Source organism: Musa acuminata, chromosome BXJ1-6 (assembly GCF_036884655.1).
Source record: "Musa acuminata AAA Group cultivar baxijiao chromosome BXJ1-6, Cavendish_Baxijiao_AAA, whole genome shotgun sequence".
In the NCBI taxonomy this organism is placed as follows: domain Eukaryota; kingdom Viridiplantae; phylum Streptophyta; class Magnoliopsida; order Zingiberales; family Musaceae; genus Musa; species Musa acuminata.
Window position 1 is genome coordinate 28,229,974 of NC_088332.1, and position 17,698 is coordinate 28,247,671.

Genomic DNA, 17,698 nt, shown 5'->3' on the forward strand with positions numbered 1-17,698 from the left:
GGTTGCAAATTGATGGGTTAAGGCAACAATATGCGGCTGAAATTTTCTATAGCACAGATTTTTAGGTATAGGCGATTGGACGTAAAAGATCAGTGGTTTATATTGAGAATTTTTTGATGAAACCAAAGGGAAATCTACTGTTAGGAAGTGTCAAAGCTATCATAAAAATTTTGAAGAGATTTAGATAGAAATAATATAGTATCAAGATCAAACAAACAGTGCTATGCGACTAAAATTTTATAGTGCAGATTTTCAAGTATAGCAGATTTGACGTAAAGGATAAATGGTTTATTTTGAGAATTTTTTGAAAAAACCAAAGGGAAATCTGTTGTTAGGAAGTGTCAAAGATGTCATAAAAATTTCATTGAAATTTGGATAGAAAAAGCATAGTAGCAAGATCAAACAGATGGTACTATGCGGCTGGAATTCTGCAATGTATCTTTCGTCGTAGAGATGAAAACTTTGTGACGAAAGGTTTATGCAGCAATATAGGAACAGTTTTTTTTTTTTTTGGATTTTCGAATAAGGATAACTAAATTGCAGCAGCAGAAAGGTAGGAAACCAGAACTTGTTGTAATTCACGGGGAGATCAAAGGATGATCCGCAGTGGTGGAGATGATGGTGGAATTCGGCGACGATCTTTTAAGCAATTGTGGGAATTTCTTTAGGTGGTTGTGGAGGGCTGATGGATGGCAGTGGAAGGGCAGCGAGATGCCAAGAACCCTGCTCTGATACCAGGTGTTAGACCCCTAGCAGATTCTAAACTTGGGGTTGATCTCTTTCGGGGATCGGCCTCCTTGGAACTCTATAGGGGTTCCTCCCTCTAAGTTGCTGCTCAAAGGCTGCAGAAAAGATTCATCTATTGCTTATGAAAAGAGAAGGAATACATGGCTATTTATTGGGCTTCGAAACCCAACTCCTAATAGGACTCCTACTTAAGACTCTTACTTCTAACGAACTCCTAATAGGACTCCTACTCAAGACTCCTATTCCCTTACAACTCCTAATTCTTCTAGAAGAAAAAACCTCCTACATGAATGCCCCTCTCAATTAGGACTCTCCTAACTAGAGTCGTAACAGAATATCCCTCTCAATTAGGACTCTCCTAGCTATAATCCTAATAGTTTTACATGAATGTCCCTCTCAATTAGGACTCTCCAAGCTTGAGTCATAACAGTGGACCTGCAATGTTATCTTCGGATGGAACTCTTTCCACTACTACATCTCCTCGGGTTACGATCTCTCTGATAAGGTGGAACCTCCTCAGAACATGCTTAGATTTCTAATGAGACCTAGGTTCCTTTGCTTGAGCAATCGCCCCGTTGTTGTCGCAATATAGGGAGATCGGCTCTGTTAGAATCCTTGCAGATTCTAAACTTGGGGTTGATCTCTTTAGGGGATCGGCCTCCTTGGAACTCTATAGGGGTTCCTCCCTCCAAGTTGCTGCTCAAAGGCTGCAGAAAAGATTCATCTATTGCTTTTGAAAAGAGGTGAAATACATGACTATTTATAGGGCTTCTAAACCCTAACTCCTAATAGGACTCTTACTTAAGACTCCTACTTCTAAACAACTCCTAATAGGACTCCTACTAAAGACTTATACTTCTAACCAACTCCTAATAGGACTCCTACTCAAGACTCCTATTCCTTTACAACTTCTTATTCTTCTCTAAGAAATAACCACCTAACCCTAGTCGGCCACTTCCGCTCTTTAATAGGGGTCGGCTTAGGTAGATTTTACATGAATGTCCCTCTCAATTAGGACTCTCCTAGCTAGAGTCCTAACAAACTCGCCCTCTTCAAATCAGCCTTATCCTCGTGGCTGACGATTCATAAATTTTGGGAATTTGATCTTCAGGTCATCATAGTTCTCCCAAGTGTCATCTTCTGTTAGTAGGTTTGCCCACTGTATTAGTAATTCAGTAGTGGATTGTCGTCGTCGAGTCACGATCTGTCAATCAATAATGGCACTTGGCTAAGTCTAAAGTTCTCCTTGGGTAGTCATATTTGTGGGTGGCTTTGAGCTGTCTCCAAGCACCTACTTACAACTTTCGTCTGGCCGTCGATTTGTGGGTGATATGCCATACTCCTTTTCAATTGAGTACCCTGTATATGGAATAACTTTGTCCAAAATATGCTCGTGAAGATGCAAGTAGAATTTATCATAAGCACAATGCGTCCCTTATAGTGTAATTCTTTTGAGTCCCAATTGTAATGAGTCACAGAGCTTGGTGCTTCCTCCAAATTTTTTATAATATTACTAGTCTCCGAATTTTCTTGCCATTCCATCTTAATATCATCAAGGAAGTCGCTGGTCGAAAGTGAAACGACCGAAACTTCAGCTTGCTCGGGTAGCTGCAAAAGCGCATCTGCAAGAATATTCTCTTTCCCCTTTTTGTAAATTATTTCATAATCAAATCCAAGAAGTTTTGTTAACCATTTTTGCTACTCAGGGGATAATATCTTTCGCTCCCAAAAAGTACTTGAGGCTTTTATGATCGGTTTTAATTTGAAATCATCGACCAATCAAGTAGGGTCTCCACCTCGTTGCTACACGCACAATGGCGAGCATCTCCTTATCATATGTTGACTTATTTTGATGGGAGGGAGATAATGCCTTGCTAGTGTATACGAGTGGTCAACCATCTTGCATGAGAATGACTCCAATTCTGACTCCAGATGCGTCAGCCTCAATAATGAAGGGTTGGTTGAAATCTAGTAGTGTTAGCGTCGGCGTCGTCGTCATGGCTGCTTTAAGTTTGTCGAAGATAGTGGAGGCTCTGTCCAACTATTGGAAGACTTCTTTTTCCAATAAGGAAGTTAGTGGTGCACTGATCTTTCCATAGTTTTTCATGAACTTGCGGTAGTAGCCTATTAAACCCAGAAAGCCATGTAGCAATTTTATGTTTCTAGGGGTCGGCCAGTTTTGTATTGCTCCAATTTTGAAGGGGTCCACTGCCAAACCTTCCTCTGATATGATATGCCCAAGATATTCCACCTTCTGTTGAAGAAAGCAAAAATTCGTAGTGGTTGTTGTGTGTTCAAAAGGTGGTTTTCGGTATGTCTTCTTCGCACACTCGTATTTGATGATACCCGGATCAAAGGTCCAGCTTTGTGAAGATTTGTGCTCCCTTTCATCTAGCAATTCATTTACTACTGGAATAGGGTATTTATCCTTGATGGTTATGCCATTAAGAGCTCGGTAATCAACATATATTCGCCATGTTCCGTCCTTCTTGCGTATAAGTAGCACTGGTGAAGAGTAGAGGTTGCAACTTAGCCGAATAACTCCTGTTTCAAGCATCTCTTTTACAATCCTTTCTATTTCATCCTTCTGGAGATGTGGATACTGATATGGCTGAGTATTTGCTGGAGATTTGACTGGAAAAATCATTATACAATGATCATGCCGACGAGTAAGAGGTAAGTTGTGCGGCTCATCAAATATATCTGAAAATTCAGCAAGCAAAGGAAATAGGTTTGGATCTTCAAATTCTATTGGCTCTCTTTTAATTTGCTGCTCAAGTTGTACCAAAAAGCCCCTGCATGCTTTATGCAAAACCTTCTCCATTTGTTGTGTGCAAATCATTGTTACGTCGCCCTCACGTTTCCCGTGCAATATCACCTGTTTCTCCTTACTATAAAATTTTATAATTAGTTGCATAAAATTCCAAAAATATCACCTAATGTCATCAACCATTTAATTCTGAGTATGGCCTCATGATCATCAAGTGGGAGGAGGAAGAAATATACAATTATCTCTTGGTCCTGCAGCAATAGTTTCACCTGCGGGCACCTATGATCACACTTCAAAATCCGTCCGTTGGCGACCTTAGCGACAAACCTGCTGCAATTCACAATAGATAAGTTCATATGGACAGAAACCTTACTGTTTAGAAAGTTATTAGTGCTGCTCGTGTCGATGAGAACAGTGATCGGTTGTTGTTTGAGAAGGCCTCCAACTTTCATCATTTGCGGGTTTGAGTAGCCAGCTAGTGTATGTACCGTAACTTCGATCAGTTGTGGCTCTTCTTCTGCATCTTCTTTTTCATGTTCAAGGCACTCATCTGGATGTTCAATGACCTCTTCTTCTATCGGTTAAATCATAAGAAGTCCCCCTTTACTACAGCAATGCTTACGGCTCCACGGCTCATCACAATGCCAACATAACCCCTTCGCATATCGCTCCGGAAACTCTTCTCTTGTTAACCTCTTTGGTGTAGGGACTTGGAAGATAGTAGGGGGGGCTGAGGGCTTCAATATTACTGGTTGAGGAGCGACCCTAGTCCTCCGAGCTTCATGGTTCAATTGCTCCTCTTGATGCCGTGCGAAAGAGATGGCTGCCATAAGCGTATATGGTTGTCGCGCTTTAAATTCTCCTCGGATCTCCGGCTTCAAGCCCTCAATGAAGGTCCTCAATAGCTGTTTTTGAGACCAATCACGAGTTTGATTGGATAACCTTTTAAACCTAGTTTGGTACTCCTGAATGGTGGAGGTTTGTCGGATCTTTGCTAGTTGTTTGTCAATATTCTCGTAATCGGTTGGTCTGAAACGAATCAGTAGTCATTCTTTGAATTGTCGCCATGAAAGGACTCCATAAGTATGTTCAAACCAGTCAAACCACTGTATAGCATCCCCTTCAAGATGTATAGCTGCAATTTTCACCATAGATACATCCGCGGTTTTGTGGTACCGAAAATATCGCCCCGCGCGTGAGATCCAACCAATCGGGTCTCCTTCTTCCCATCTAGGGAAGTCCACTCTTATGCATCGATAGTTGGGGTCAGTCATATAGCCTCCCCTCCCTTGGAAGTCATCTCTTCGGGCTTGGTGTGATTGGGCAAAGAGCTCTCCTTGATATGATTTCTTCGGGCTTAGTGGTCGGCCTAATCTGAGTTCGGTAAAGAGCATCCGAATCTTATCCTCCATTCGCGCCTCCAAGGTTTTGAATTTAGCATTGATTGCCTCTTTCGATGCCATAGTATATGCCCCCAAATCTATGATGTTAAGATCTCTCTTTTGTTGTTGGGTTACAGGCATGTATAGGTTGAGAGAAGTGATGGTTGAAAGGGTTGGTGGATTGGTGGATGTAGGCTGCGGTTTAGGCTTGTTTTATGACTATTTTGGGTGCAGTTTGAGGGTGTGGTTTGGTAGAGTTTTAGGGTTGTGGATGAAAGTTTTGGATCTATGGTAGATGGTAGCAAAGGTTTGACAGAAATCCATGGAAGTTGCAGCAATTATGTGCTATCTTGTAAGAGTAGAATTGTCATCGAAGAAACAACAGTTTCTCAATATAAACCACGTAAAAGATCAGTGGTTTATATTGAGAATTTTTTGATAAAACCAAAGGAAAATCCACTGTAAGGAAGTGTCAAAGCTATCATAAAAAATTCGTAGAGATTTGGATAGAAACAATATAGTATAAAGATCAAATAAACAGTGCTATGCGGCTGAAACTTTACAGTGCAGATTTTCAAGTATAGCAGATTAGACGTAAAAGAACAATGGTTTATATTGAGAATTTTTTGAAAAAATCAAAGGGAAATCTGCTGTTAGGAAGTGTCAAAGACGTCATAAAAATTTCATAGAAATTTGGATAGAAAAAGCACAGTAGCAAGATCAAACAGATGGTGCTATGCGGTTGGAATTCTGCAATTAATCTTTCGTCGTAGAGATGAAAACTTTGTGATGAAAGTTTTATGTAGCAATATAGGAACAGTTTTTTTTTTTTTGGATTTTCAAACAAGGATAACTAAATTGCAGCAGCAGTAAGGTAGGAAACCAAAACCTATTGCAATTCACGGGAAGATCAAAGGATGATCTGCGGTGGTGGAGATGACGGTGGAATTTCACGACGATCTTTTAAGCAATTGTGGGAATTGCTTTGGGCGGTTGTGGAGGGTTGATGGATGGTAGTGGAAGGGCAGCGAGATGCCAAGAATGCTGCTCTGATACCAGGTGTTAGAACCCTTGTAGATTCTAAACTTGGGGTTGATCTCTTTAGGGGATCGGCCTCCTTGGAACTCTATAGGGGTTCCTCCCTCCAAGTTGCTGCTCAAAGGCTGCAGAAAAGATTCATCTATTGCTTCAATTTTGAAGGGGTCAACCGTCACACCTTCCTCTGATATGATATGCCCAAGATATTTCACCTTTTGTTTAAGAAAGTAAAAATTTGTAATGGTCATTGTGTGTTCGAAAGGCAGTTTTCGGTATGACTTATTCATACACTCGTATTTGATAATACCCGGATCGAAGGTCCGGCTTTGCGAAGATTTGTGCTCCCTTTCATCTAGCAATTCATCTGCTATTGGAATAAGGTATTTGTTCTTGATGGTTATGCCATTGAGAGCTCGATAATCAATGCATATTCGCCATGTTCCGTCCTTCTTGCGTACAAGTAGCACCGGTGGAGAGTAGAGGTTGCAACTTGGCCGAATAACTCCTGTTTCGAGCATCTCTTTTATAATCATTTCTATTTTATCCTTCTGGAGATGTAGATACTGATATGGCCAAGTATTTGCTGGAGGTTTGCCTGAAAGAATCGTTATATAATGATCATGCCGATTGGTAAGAGATAGGTTGTGTGGTTCGTCAAATATATCTGAAAATTCAGCAAGCAAAGGAAGTAGGTTTGGATCTTCAAATTCTATTGGCTCTCCCTTAGTTTGCTGCTCAAGTTGTACCAAAAGGCCGCTGCATGCTTTATGCAAAACCTTCTTCATTTGTTGTGTGCAAATCGTCGTTATGTCGCCCTCACGTTTCCCGTTCAGTATCACCTATTTCTCCTTACTGTAAAATTTCATAATTAGTTGCATAAAATTCTAAGAAATATCACCTAATATCGTCAACCATTTAATTATGAGCATGGCCTCATGATCATCAAGAGGGAGAAGGAAGAAATCTGCAATTATCTCTTGGTCCTGCAGCAATAGTTTCTCCTGCGGGCGCCTACGATCACAATTCAAAATCCATCCGTCGACGACCTTAACGTCAAACCTGCTACAATTCTCAATAGGTAAGGCCATCTGGATAGTAACCTTACTATTTAGAAAGTTATTAGAACTGCCCGTGTCGATGAGAACAGTGATCGGTTGTTGTTTGAGAAGGCCTCCAACTTTCATCGTTTGCGGGGTTGAGTAGCCGGCTAGTGCATGTACCGTAACTTCAGTCGGTTGTGGCTCTTCTTCTGCATCTTCTTCTTCATGTACAAGGCTCTCTTCTGGATGTTCAATGACCTCTTCTTCTATCGGTTAAATCATAAGAAGTCCCCCTTTACTACAGCAATGCTCATGGCTCCACGGCTCATCACAATGCCAACATAACCCCTTCGCATATCGCTCCCGAAACTCTTCTCTTGTTAACCTCTTTGGTGTAGGGACTTGGAAGATAGTGGGGGGGCTGAGGGCTTCAATATTACTGGTTGAGGAGCGACCCTAGTCCTCCGAGCTTCATGGTTCAATTGCTCCTCTTGATGTCGTGCGAAAGAGATGGCTGACATCAGCGTATACGGTTGTCGCGCTTTAACTTCTCCTCGGATCTCCGGCTTCAAGCCCTCATTGAAGGTCCTCAATAGCTATTTTTGAGACCAATCATGAGTTTGATTAGAAAACCTTTCAAACCTAGTTTGGTACTCCTGAATGGTGGAGGTTTGTCGGATCTTTGCTAGTTGTCCGTCAATATTCTCGTAATCGGTTGGTCTGAAGCGGATTAGCAGTCCTTCTTTGAATTGTCGCCATGAAAGAACTCCATAAGTATGTTCAAACCAGTCAAACCACTGTATAGCATCCCCTTCAAGATGTATAGCTACAATTTTCACCATAGATGCATCCGCGGTTTTGTGGTACTGAAAATATCACTCCGCGCGCGAGATCCAACCAATCGGGTCTCCTTTTCCCATCTAGGGAAGTCGACTCTCATGCATGGATAGTTGGGGTCAGTCATAGAACTTCCCCTCTCTTGGAAGTCATATCTTTGGGTTTGGTGCGATTGGGCATAGCTCTCTCCTTGATGTGATTTCTTCGTGCTTAGTGGTCGGCCCAATCTGAGTTCGATAAAGAGCGTCCGAATCTTATCCTCTATTCACGCCTCGAAGGCTTTGAATTTAGCATTGATTACCTCCTCATATGCCATAGTATATGCCGCCAAATCTGTGATGTTAAGATCTCTCTTTTATTGTCGGGTTAAAGGCATGTATTGGTTGAGAGAGGTGATGGTCGAAAGGGTTGGTAGATCGGTGGATGTAGGCAACGGTTTAGGCTTGTTTTGTAGCTATTTTGGGTGCAGTTTGAGGGTGTGGTCTGGTGGAGTTTTAGGGTTGTAGTGAAAGTTTTGGATCTATGGTAGATGGTAGCAAAGGTTTGATAGAAATAAGTGGAAGTTGCAACAAGTATGTGCTGTCTTGTAAGAGTATAATTGTCGTCGAAGAAACAACGGTTTCTCGACATAATTTCCACCAAAAACTTAAGAGAATTGAGGAGGGAATTGATAGCAAAATCACAGTTTATATGCGGCAAGGATATCTAATTTAATCAAGAAAATTTCGGCAGTATAACAGCATGGAAATTGGTACAAGTTGCGATTGCAGAATTCTTGTCGAAAAATTTCAGCAGGTTACGATGAAAATTTGCAGCAACATAAAATCATTTTTAGAGATGAATTTCTTAATAAATCAATCTTAGATGGAAGCCAAGATGATCTATGAAGTGTATAAGAAATTTCATTCAAAAAAGATTACAAATAGATGGGTTAAGGCAATAATATGCGGCTGAAATTTTCTGCAGCACAGATTTTTCAGGTATAGCAGATTGGACGTAAAAGATCAGTGGTTTATATTATGAATTTTTTGACGAAACCAAAGGGAAATCTACTGTTAGGAAGTGTGAAAGTTGTCATAAAAATTTCGTAGAGATTTGGATAGAAACAATATAGTATCAAGATAAAACAATCAGTGCTATGCGGCTGAAATTTTACAGTGCAGATTTTCAAGTATAACAGATTAGACGTAAAAGATCAATGGTTTATATTGAGAATTTTTTGAAAAAATCAAAAGGAAATATGCTGTTAGGAAGTGTCAAAGATGTCATAAAAATTTCATAGAAATTTGGATAGAAAAAGCACAATAGTAAGATCAAACAGATGGTACTATGCGGCTGGAATTCTGCAATGTATCTTTCGTCGTAGAGATGAAAACTTTGTGACGAAAGGTTTATGCAGCAATATAGGAACAGTTTTTTTTTTTTGGATTTTCGAATAAGGATAACTAAATTGTAGCAGCAGTAAGGTAGGAAACCAGAACCTGTTGCAATTCACGGGGAGATCAAAGGATGATCCGCGGTGGTGGAGATGATGGCGGAATTCCGACGACGATCTTTTAAGCAATTGTGGGAATTGCATTGGGCGGTTGTGGAGGTTTGATGGATGGCAGTGGAAGGGCAGCGAGATCCCAAGAATGTTGCTCTGATACCAGGTGTTAGAACCCTTGTAGATTCTAAACTTGGGGTTGATCTCTTTAGGGGATCGGCCTCTTTGGAACTCTATAGGGGTTCCTCCCTCCAAGTTGCTGCTCAAAGGCTGCAGAAAAGATTCATCTATTGCTTAAGAAAAGAGAAGGAATACATGGCTATTTATAGGGCTTCTAAACCCTAACTCCTAATAGGACTCCTACTTAAGACTCTTACTTCTAACGAACTCCTAATAGGACTCCTACTCAAGACTCCTATTCCCTTACAACTCCTAATTCTTCTAGAAGAAAAAACCTCCTACATGAATGCCCCTCTCAATTAATAGTCTCCTAGCTAAAGTCCTAACAGAATGTCCCTCTCAATTAGGACTCTCCGAGCTAGAGTCCTAACAGTTTTACCTGAATGTCCCTCTCAATTAGGACTCTCCAAGCTAGAGTCCTAACATCATCTCAAGCTTGTTCATAATAAAATTCATTATGAACTGTGAAAAGGAATCTGGTAGGGACTGAAGCACAATGTCCACACACAAGTTATCCTCTAAGATCATTCCTAGACTTGTGAGTTTCTCTATCCACTCAATCATCTTTAGGACATGGTTCTGAACTGGTGTCCCCTCAGTCGTCCTAGCGCGGAAGAGGCTCTTGGATATCTCATATCGCTGAGTCCTTCCCTGTTCCTCAAACAATTTGCGGACATGTAGGATAATGGATCTGGCATCCATCTTTTCATGTTGTCTCTGTAACTCAGGAGTCATAGAGCCCAACATATAGCATTGAGCAAGAGTGGAGTCATCAATGTACTTTACGTAGCGAGCGATCTCATCCTCATTTGCCCCTTCTTCGGGCATAGGCATCACTGTATCAAGGACGTACACAATTTTCTCCGCTGTGAGAACAATTCTCAAGTTACGGAGCCAATTCGTATAATTTGGACTAGTGAGGCGGTTGACATCAAGTATGCCATGTAAGGGATTTGAAAGTGACATTTTCTGAAAATAAAGATGCAGCAGAAATGAATAACATGCAGATTTTGCAAGAAATAAACTATCAAGATATGGACTTCTATCTTAATATGCTCCCACTATTTTACTAACGAGTCTCGTGACACCCTCAGCACGTGAAACGGAAGTCCCCAGCAGACTTCTAGTGGGGATCAGGATCCAATCAGCGTCTTAGTATAACCTCGAGGGACTCGACCAATCACACTAAGCCTAAAAGGTAGGCAACTCTTGCCGATCACAACTCCTTGTGATTCCCATCCTATTCGGCCTCCGAATCACCATGGTCTCGAGGGACTCGACCAACCATGATACTCGGATAAGTCAACACCTTCGTTACAAGATGAGTCTGATTTGATGATATACCCTCGAGGGACTCGACCAAGCATACCATACCCTCAGGTCACCGGTGACATCTCTATGTCATAAGCAAGATAGCGAATCACGATATAGGTGAGTCTCGAGGGACTCGACCAACTCAACCTACACTGGGAAACGGTTCCTACTCATAATGATGGAAGGCCACGTGGGTCAATCTAATTGCCTCACGTTTACCGACTTAATATTATCGAGAGATGTTTCTATGATTTGGTCTCCTAATATGACATGTCACACATATACATATTTAATATATATCTACATCGCATGCAAATATATATACATATCTAGTATGTGTATAAGCAATCACATCAGATGATCATGGACCACAACCTAATGTGATTAGGCCCGAGCTAGTAGGCCTAATCACTCACATCAAGATCTATGTGTGCAACGGTGCATCTCCATGCCCTGTGATCGTCCATCTCGTCCTCGACGGTTCCGTCGACATCTTGATGCATCTTCATGCATAACGATCGTCCGTCTCGTGGGTCCCGCTATCGCATCCACGCTCCTGCTGTACCTCCTCATATGAGTACAACTTTATTATAGGCACACAAGCCCAACAATAAACGAGAAATATAATGGAGGCTCGCAGACCTCAATAATAATAATCACAAGTACACACATCAAACGGTCCATGATCATCCGTCCACACATCATACATCACATGTATAAATAATCACCATCATTTAGGACTACTAGATAATAATAAAAATAATAATCAACTAAACCTTTTAATTAATTAATATTTTCTGAAATCAAGTACATGTAGGGAATTTCTCAATTCCTAAGGGTATTTTCATAATTTGGATAAAAGACAGAAATTGGAATTTCTCAAATTCACAAGGGCAAAACTATCTTTTTTGCCCAAAACCCTAATTCCCTCTTACTACTGCCGCCGCTGCCACCCTACTGGCGGTGACCTGTGTGGCGGGGCGAGGGCGCTGCCCTCGTCTGCAGGCGGCACGCCCGCTGGCGGCGTTGCCGTTGCAGGTGGGCGCCCCCGCGGGCGGTTCTGCCGGTGGGGCAATGCCCTCAAGCGGTGTTGTCCCGCCGGGCGGCCGCCCCTATAGGGGGATGGTGTCACGCCCCTCAAATAATATCGATGATATTAAAGTTATTTTTCATCACAAACCAATCCAGGATCCAAACTAACATTTGAGGACACTGAAAAATATTCTATCAAATTCACATCTATAAAACCTGTGCAATTTATAATCATATATCACATCACTCGATAATTCACATTTAAGGCAACCCAAGCCAACTTGACAAACATGAACAACATTTATAAATCCACAAGCTAAATAAATTATACAATCAGAACTCCAACTATTCACCACAAGTTTATATCATCATAAATTAGACTTAACATTCCCAAATTCCAAATAAGGGAGATCTTCTAACACTTTTACACAGTATATCCATTTCGATTCATCAACAACATTTCATTACATACAAAATATGCTTATACAACAATAACATAACAACCAACAAGACTTGCCTATAATTCTGTATAGCTATCCACTGCCTCAGCCCAAATCAAACATCTCAAATGGTGACAAGCTGACCTGAAAGATTTATATAACAACGGAATGAGCTAAAGACAGCTCAGCAAGTGACAAAGCATATTCAGAACAAAAGGAATGGTTTCAAACAAGTAAGGTATCATAATGCAAAGCAGAATACAAGAATTCTCAAGAATACCATTTCATTAGATACAAAATCATATGTATCAAGTCATTCAAAACATATTTGATTCATAACAAATAGAGTACAGAGTAATTGGAGCATATCAATAGCGTACGAGATGTTCCGGAGCATATCAATGACAAATGGTACATTTCGAAGCATATCAATAACAAATAAAACATATCGGAGCTTATCAATGGCATTTGAAATGTTCCGGAGCATATCAATGGCAAATGGTACATTTCGAAGCATATCAATAACAAATGAAACATATCGGAGCTTATCAATGGCATATGAAATGTTCCGAAGCATATCAACGGCACATGGAATATTTCGAAGCATATCAACAGTGAATGAAACTTTTCAGAGCATATCAATAACAAATACCGTACAGAAGCTCAAACGTCGTCTTTGACGTTGCAATCATATCATTCTTATCCAAAGCATGTACCGAAACACATAACCAAAGCTCTGGAAATCATATCAAACATATAGAAGGTGTAGTGGGATCTCAAACAGAATTGTGATTCGTCCATTTCTGAATGATCACCAGACAGAAGTCTCACACATTTGGGAGCTCCATCCACCCACGTCTAGGTGAAGTCAGAGGGGGCCGGCAGAGCATCGCAAGCTCTAAGCACATACCCTTTACCATTTCTGGCAAAGGTCCAGACAATCCCACAAACACCAGAGTACAAGAGGGTAGTTTTAACAATAAGTAGCACATATCGGAAGCACACGCGGAACAACAAAACAGACATGTGCCTTTACGAGTCAATAAGAAGTAAGCAATAATCTTTCACAATGATATTCGGATTTGAAAGGAAATGGAATAGGCACATATCGAAAGCAAATACGGAACAATGGGATACACATGTGCCTAAATGAGTCAATACGATATAGCATAAACGTTACACAATAGTTTTCAAGAATGCAAATAACTTTAAGGACAAGAGCATACAAGAATTCAAAGCAGTAATATAAAGCTTAATTGAATAAGAAAGCTAAAGGATATCAATTTCCAAAGGATTGAAACCAGAATATTAGAAATCGACCAAAGCTCGATTTCTGGCAGAATACAAGAGGCACATTAAACAAATGATTCAAACTATCAATCGTGCTCCAATTTACTCAGAAATATATCATTGGATTTTATTTTCAGATAAAACAGGCTTCATATGAATTGAACTGTCCAATAGAGAGAGTTACAAATAATTTGGTAAATAAGGGTCGTAAAACAAAATCTCTGTTTGGCAGAATTCATAATGTCAGATTCAACAGATAACTGGGCAGGTGTTTGGATTCCAAATCTTTCAATCCATATATCAAAAGAAAGATCTATGAGTCTAGTTTCCAATGAAACAAGTTTTGAATAAATCAATGTTTGCAACAGGGACTTATAAGCCGTTCAGTATCAAAAGGTCAGAAATTACGATCCCTGTTTTGCAGAATCTGTAGGCTGAATTGAAACAGAAGTTTGGGCAGACAAACTTACTCCGAATTCTTAAAATGAGCTATCAAAACAAAGGTTTATGAGTCTATATTCTGATCAAATAAGTTATGTCCAAATCAGATGTCAATACATGGAGTTATAATCATAACAAGGTAGAAAGGTCAGAATCTTAAAAGTTGCACAGATTCGAATCGTTACGTCTAAACAGGAGATATATCAAGTGCAAGGCTAGAACAATTCAAAGTTCCTCCTATTCAAAGCAAATGTAGAGATAAAATTGCAGTGAGGAAAGATCAGGATACTTGCAATAGGAAAGATTAGAACAATTACAGGAGAAACGATCAGGAACTTGCAATAGAAAGGATCAGAACACTTGCAAGAGAAAAGATTAGAAAGCTTGCAATAGAAAGGATCATAACACTTGCCCTTCAAATATTTTGATCCGAAGATCCAAAGAAGGTGTCAGCCCAAATCCTTCTACTTTTCCTCCACAACTGCAGCTCATGCAGAACATAGATGCATAGTCACCTGCTCTCTCTTACTCTCATTCCTTCGTTTTCTCTTTTTTCAAACGCAGCTATCACAACCGCCGCCGCTGCCGCTGTCACAATCGCAGCCCCTTCCACCGCACTGCTTTCTTCCTCCCCTTCTTTCGCATACACAGCTGTAGCAAACGCGGTCTCTGCTGCTGCGGCCGCAATCCCGTCCACAGCCCCTTTTCCCCCCTTTCCTTTCCTTTCTTTCCCAGCTGCAACTGCCGCAGTCGCAGTTGCAGCCATGGCTGCAGCCACCACAACCGCAGCCTCTTCTTCCTCCCCTACTCTATTTCCTCCTTCTCTTCCAGCTGCAGCTGCCACTGCCGCAGCTGCCTCCCTTTCTCCTCTTCCTCTCTTCTTCCCTTTTCCTTTCTCTTCTTCTTCCTTTCCTTCTCTTCTTTCTCAGCTGCACTGCTGCAGTCGCAGCCTCCGCCACGGCCACAGCCTCTTCTTCCTCCCCTGCTCATCTTCCTCTCCTTCTTCTCTTCCAACTGCAGCTGCCATCGCCGCAGCCGTAGCCCCTTCTCCTCTTCCTCTCTTTTTCCTCTCCTTCCCTTTCTCTTCTTCTTACTTTCATTTTTCTCTTTCCCTGCCACAGTTGCAGCTGCCACTGCCGCAACCGTAGCTACTTCTTTCCCTTCTCCTCTTCCTTCTCTTTCCTTTCTTCTTCTTCTCTCCCCGCTGCAACTGCTGCAGTCGCGGCCGCAGCCATGACCGCAACCTCTTCTTCCTCCCCTGCTCATCTTCCTCTCCTTCTTCTCTTCCAGCTGCAGCTGCCATCGCCGCAGCTGCAGCCCCTTCTTCCCCGGCGTCACACACACCCTCTCCTCTGTTTCCTCTGCAGGAAACAGAGGTATCACAACCTCTTCTCCTGCTTCCTCTTCTTCTTCTCTTCCTCTTCTTCTTCTTCTCCTCTTCGAATGCCCCACACCTCTCCTCTGTTTCCACCTGCAGGAAACAAAGGTGCTGCAGCCCTAGCTACTGCCACCTCTCGCTCCTCTCCCTCTTCCCTCTTTTTTCCCTCTTCTTCTCCTTCTTTTCTTCTCCTCTTCCCTTTTCCTCCCCAACGCCACACACCTCCTCGCTGCAGCCTTGCCACAGCTATCCTCCTCTCTTCTTCTTCTTCTTCTTCTTCTCTTCTCCCTCTTCTTCCTCTCTTCTTCTCTCCACGCCCCACAGCTCCTCGCTGCAGCCCTCACTGCAGCCACCTCCTCCTCTTCTTCTTCTTCTTCTTCTTCTTCTCTTCTCCCTCTTCTTCCTCTCTTCTTCCTCCTCTCTTCTTTTCCCTCTTCTTCTTCTTTTCTTCACTTCTCACGACCCACCGCTCCTCTCTATTTCTCGAAGAAACAAAGAGTGCGTGGGAGGCGGTGGGATAAAACCGAAATTTTCAGTTTTCTTTATTTTCTTTTCATTTTGCAACTTAGTAGTTTAGTCCTTGAAATTTTTATATTTACATATAGGTCCTCAAATTTACATATAAATCCTTATTAATAATTTTCAAAAGTGAGGGATATTACAGATGGGTTTCGCCCGCGGGAGCAGCGGTGGCAAGCGCCGCTGCCCTGCGACGCCTCACCCAGCGGGAGAAGGGGCCGCAGGCACCTCTGCCCGCGGGCTGCCAGCCCCGCCGTACGCAAGCCTGCTGCAAGCAGGCCGCCGGCCGGCTGCTGCAAACGCAGCCCCTGTGTTGCCCGCCTTCGGCTACGCTACACGTACGCAGATCGAGGGCAGCAACTGTTGCTGCCTGTTAGAACCCTTGCAGATTCTAAACTTGGGGTTGATCTCTTTAGGGGATCGGCTTCTTTGGAATTCTATTGGGGTTCCTCCCTCCAAGTTGCTGCTCAAAGGCTGCAGAAAAGATTCATCTATTGCTTAAGAAAAGAGAAGGAATACATGGCTATTTATAAGGCTTCTAAACCCTAACTCCTAATAGGACTCCTACTTAAGACTCTTACTTCTAATGAACTCCTAATAGGACTCCTACTCAAGACTCATATTCCCTTACAACTCCTAATTCTTCTATAAGAAAAAACCTTCTACATGAATGCCCCTCTCAATTAGGACTCTCCTAGCTAGAGTCCTAACAGAATGTCCCTCTCAATTAGGACTCTCCAAGCTAGAGTCCTAACAGACCCGCCCTCTTCAAATCAGCCTTGTCCTCGAGGCTAATGATTCGTGAATTCTGGGAATTTGATCTTCAAGTCGTCATAGTTCTCCCAAGTGGCATCTTCTATTGGTAGGTTCGCCCACTATATTAGCACTTCATTAGTGGGTCGTCGTCGTCGACTCACGATCCGTCGATCAATAATGGCACTTGGCTGGGTCTGGAGTTCTCTTTGGGTAGTCATATTTAGTGGGTGGCTTTGGGCTGTCTCCAAGCACCTATTTAAAACTTCCGTCTAGTTGTTGGTTTGTGGGTGATATGTCGTACTCCTTTTCAATTTAGTACCCTGCATATGGAATAACTTTGTCCAAAATCTGCTCTTGAAGATGCAAGTAGAATTTGTCACAAGCACAATGCGTCCCTTATAGCATAATTCTTTTGAGTCCCGATTGTAATGAGCCACGGAGCTTGGTGCTTCCTCTAATTTTTTTTGTATCTTACTGGTCTCCGAATCTTCCTGCCATTCCATCTTAATATCCTTAAGGAAGTCGCTGGTTGGAAGTAAAACGATCGAAAATTCAGCTTACTCAGGTAGCTGCGAAAGCGCATCTACAACAACATTCTCTTTCCACCTTTTGTAAGTTATTTCATAATCAAATCCAAGAAGTTTTGTTACCCATTTTTGCTGCTCGGGGGAAGATATCTTCTGCTCCAAGAGATATTTTAGGCTTTTATGGTCGGTCTTTATTTGAAAGTATCACCTGATCAAGTACGATCTCCACCTCGTTGCTGCGTGCACAATGGCGAGCATCTCCTTATCATATGTTAACATGTTTTGATAGGGGGGAGACAATGTCTTGCTAATGTATGTGAGTGGTCGACCATCTTGCATGAGAATGTCTCCCATTCTGTCTCCAGATGCATCAGCCTTAATGATGAAGGGTCGGTTGAAATCTGATAGCGCTAGCATCGGCATCGTCGTTATGGCTGCCTTAAGTTTGTCGAAGGCAGTGGAGGCTCTATCCGACCATTGGAAGACATCTTTTTCTAGTAAGGAAGTAAGTGGCGCACTGA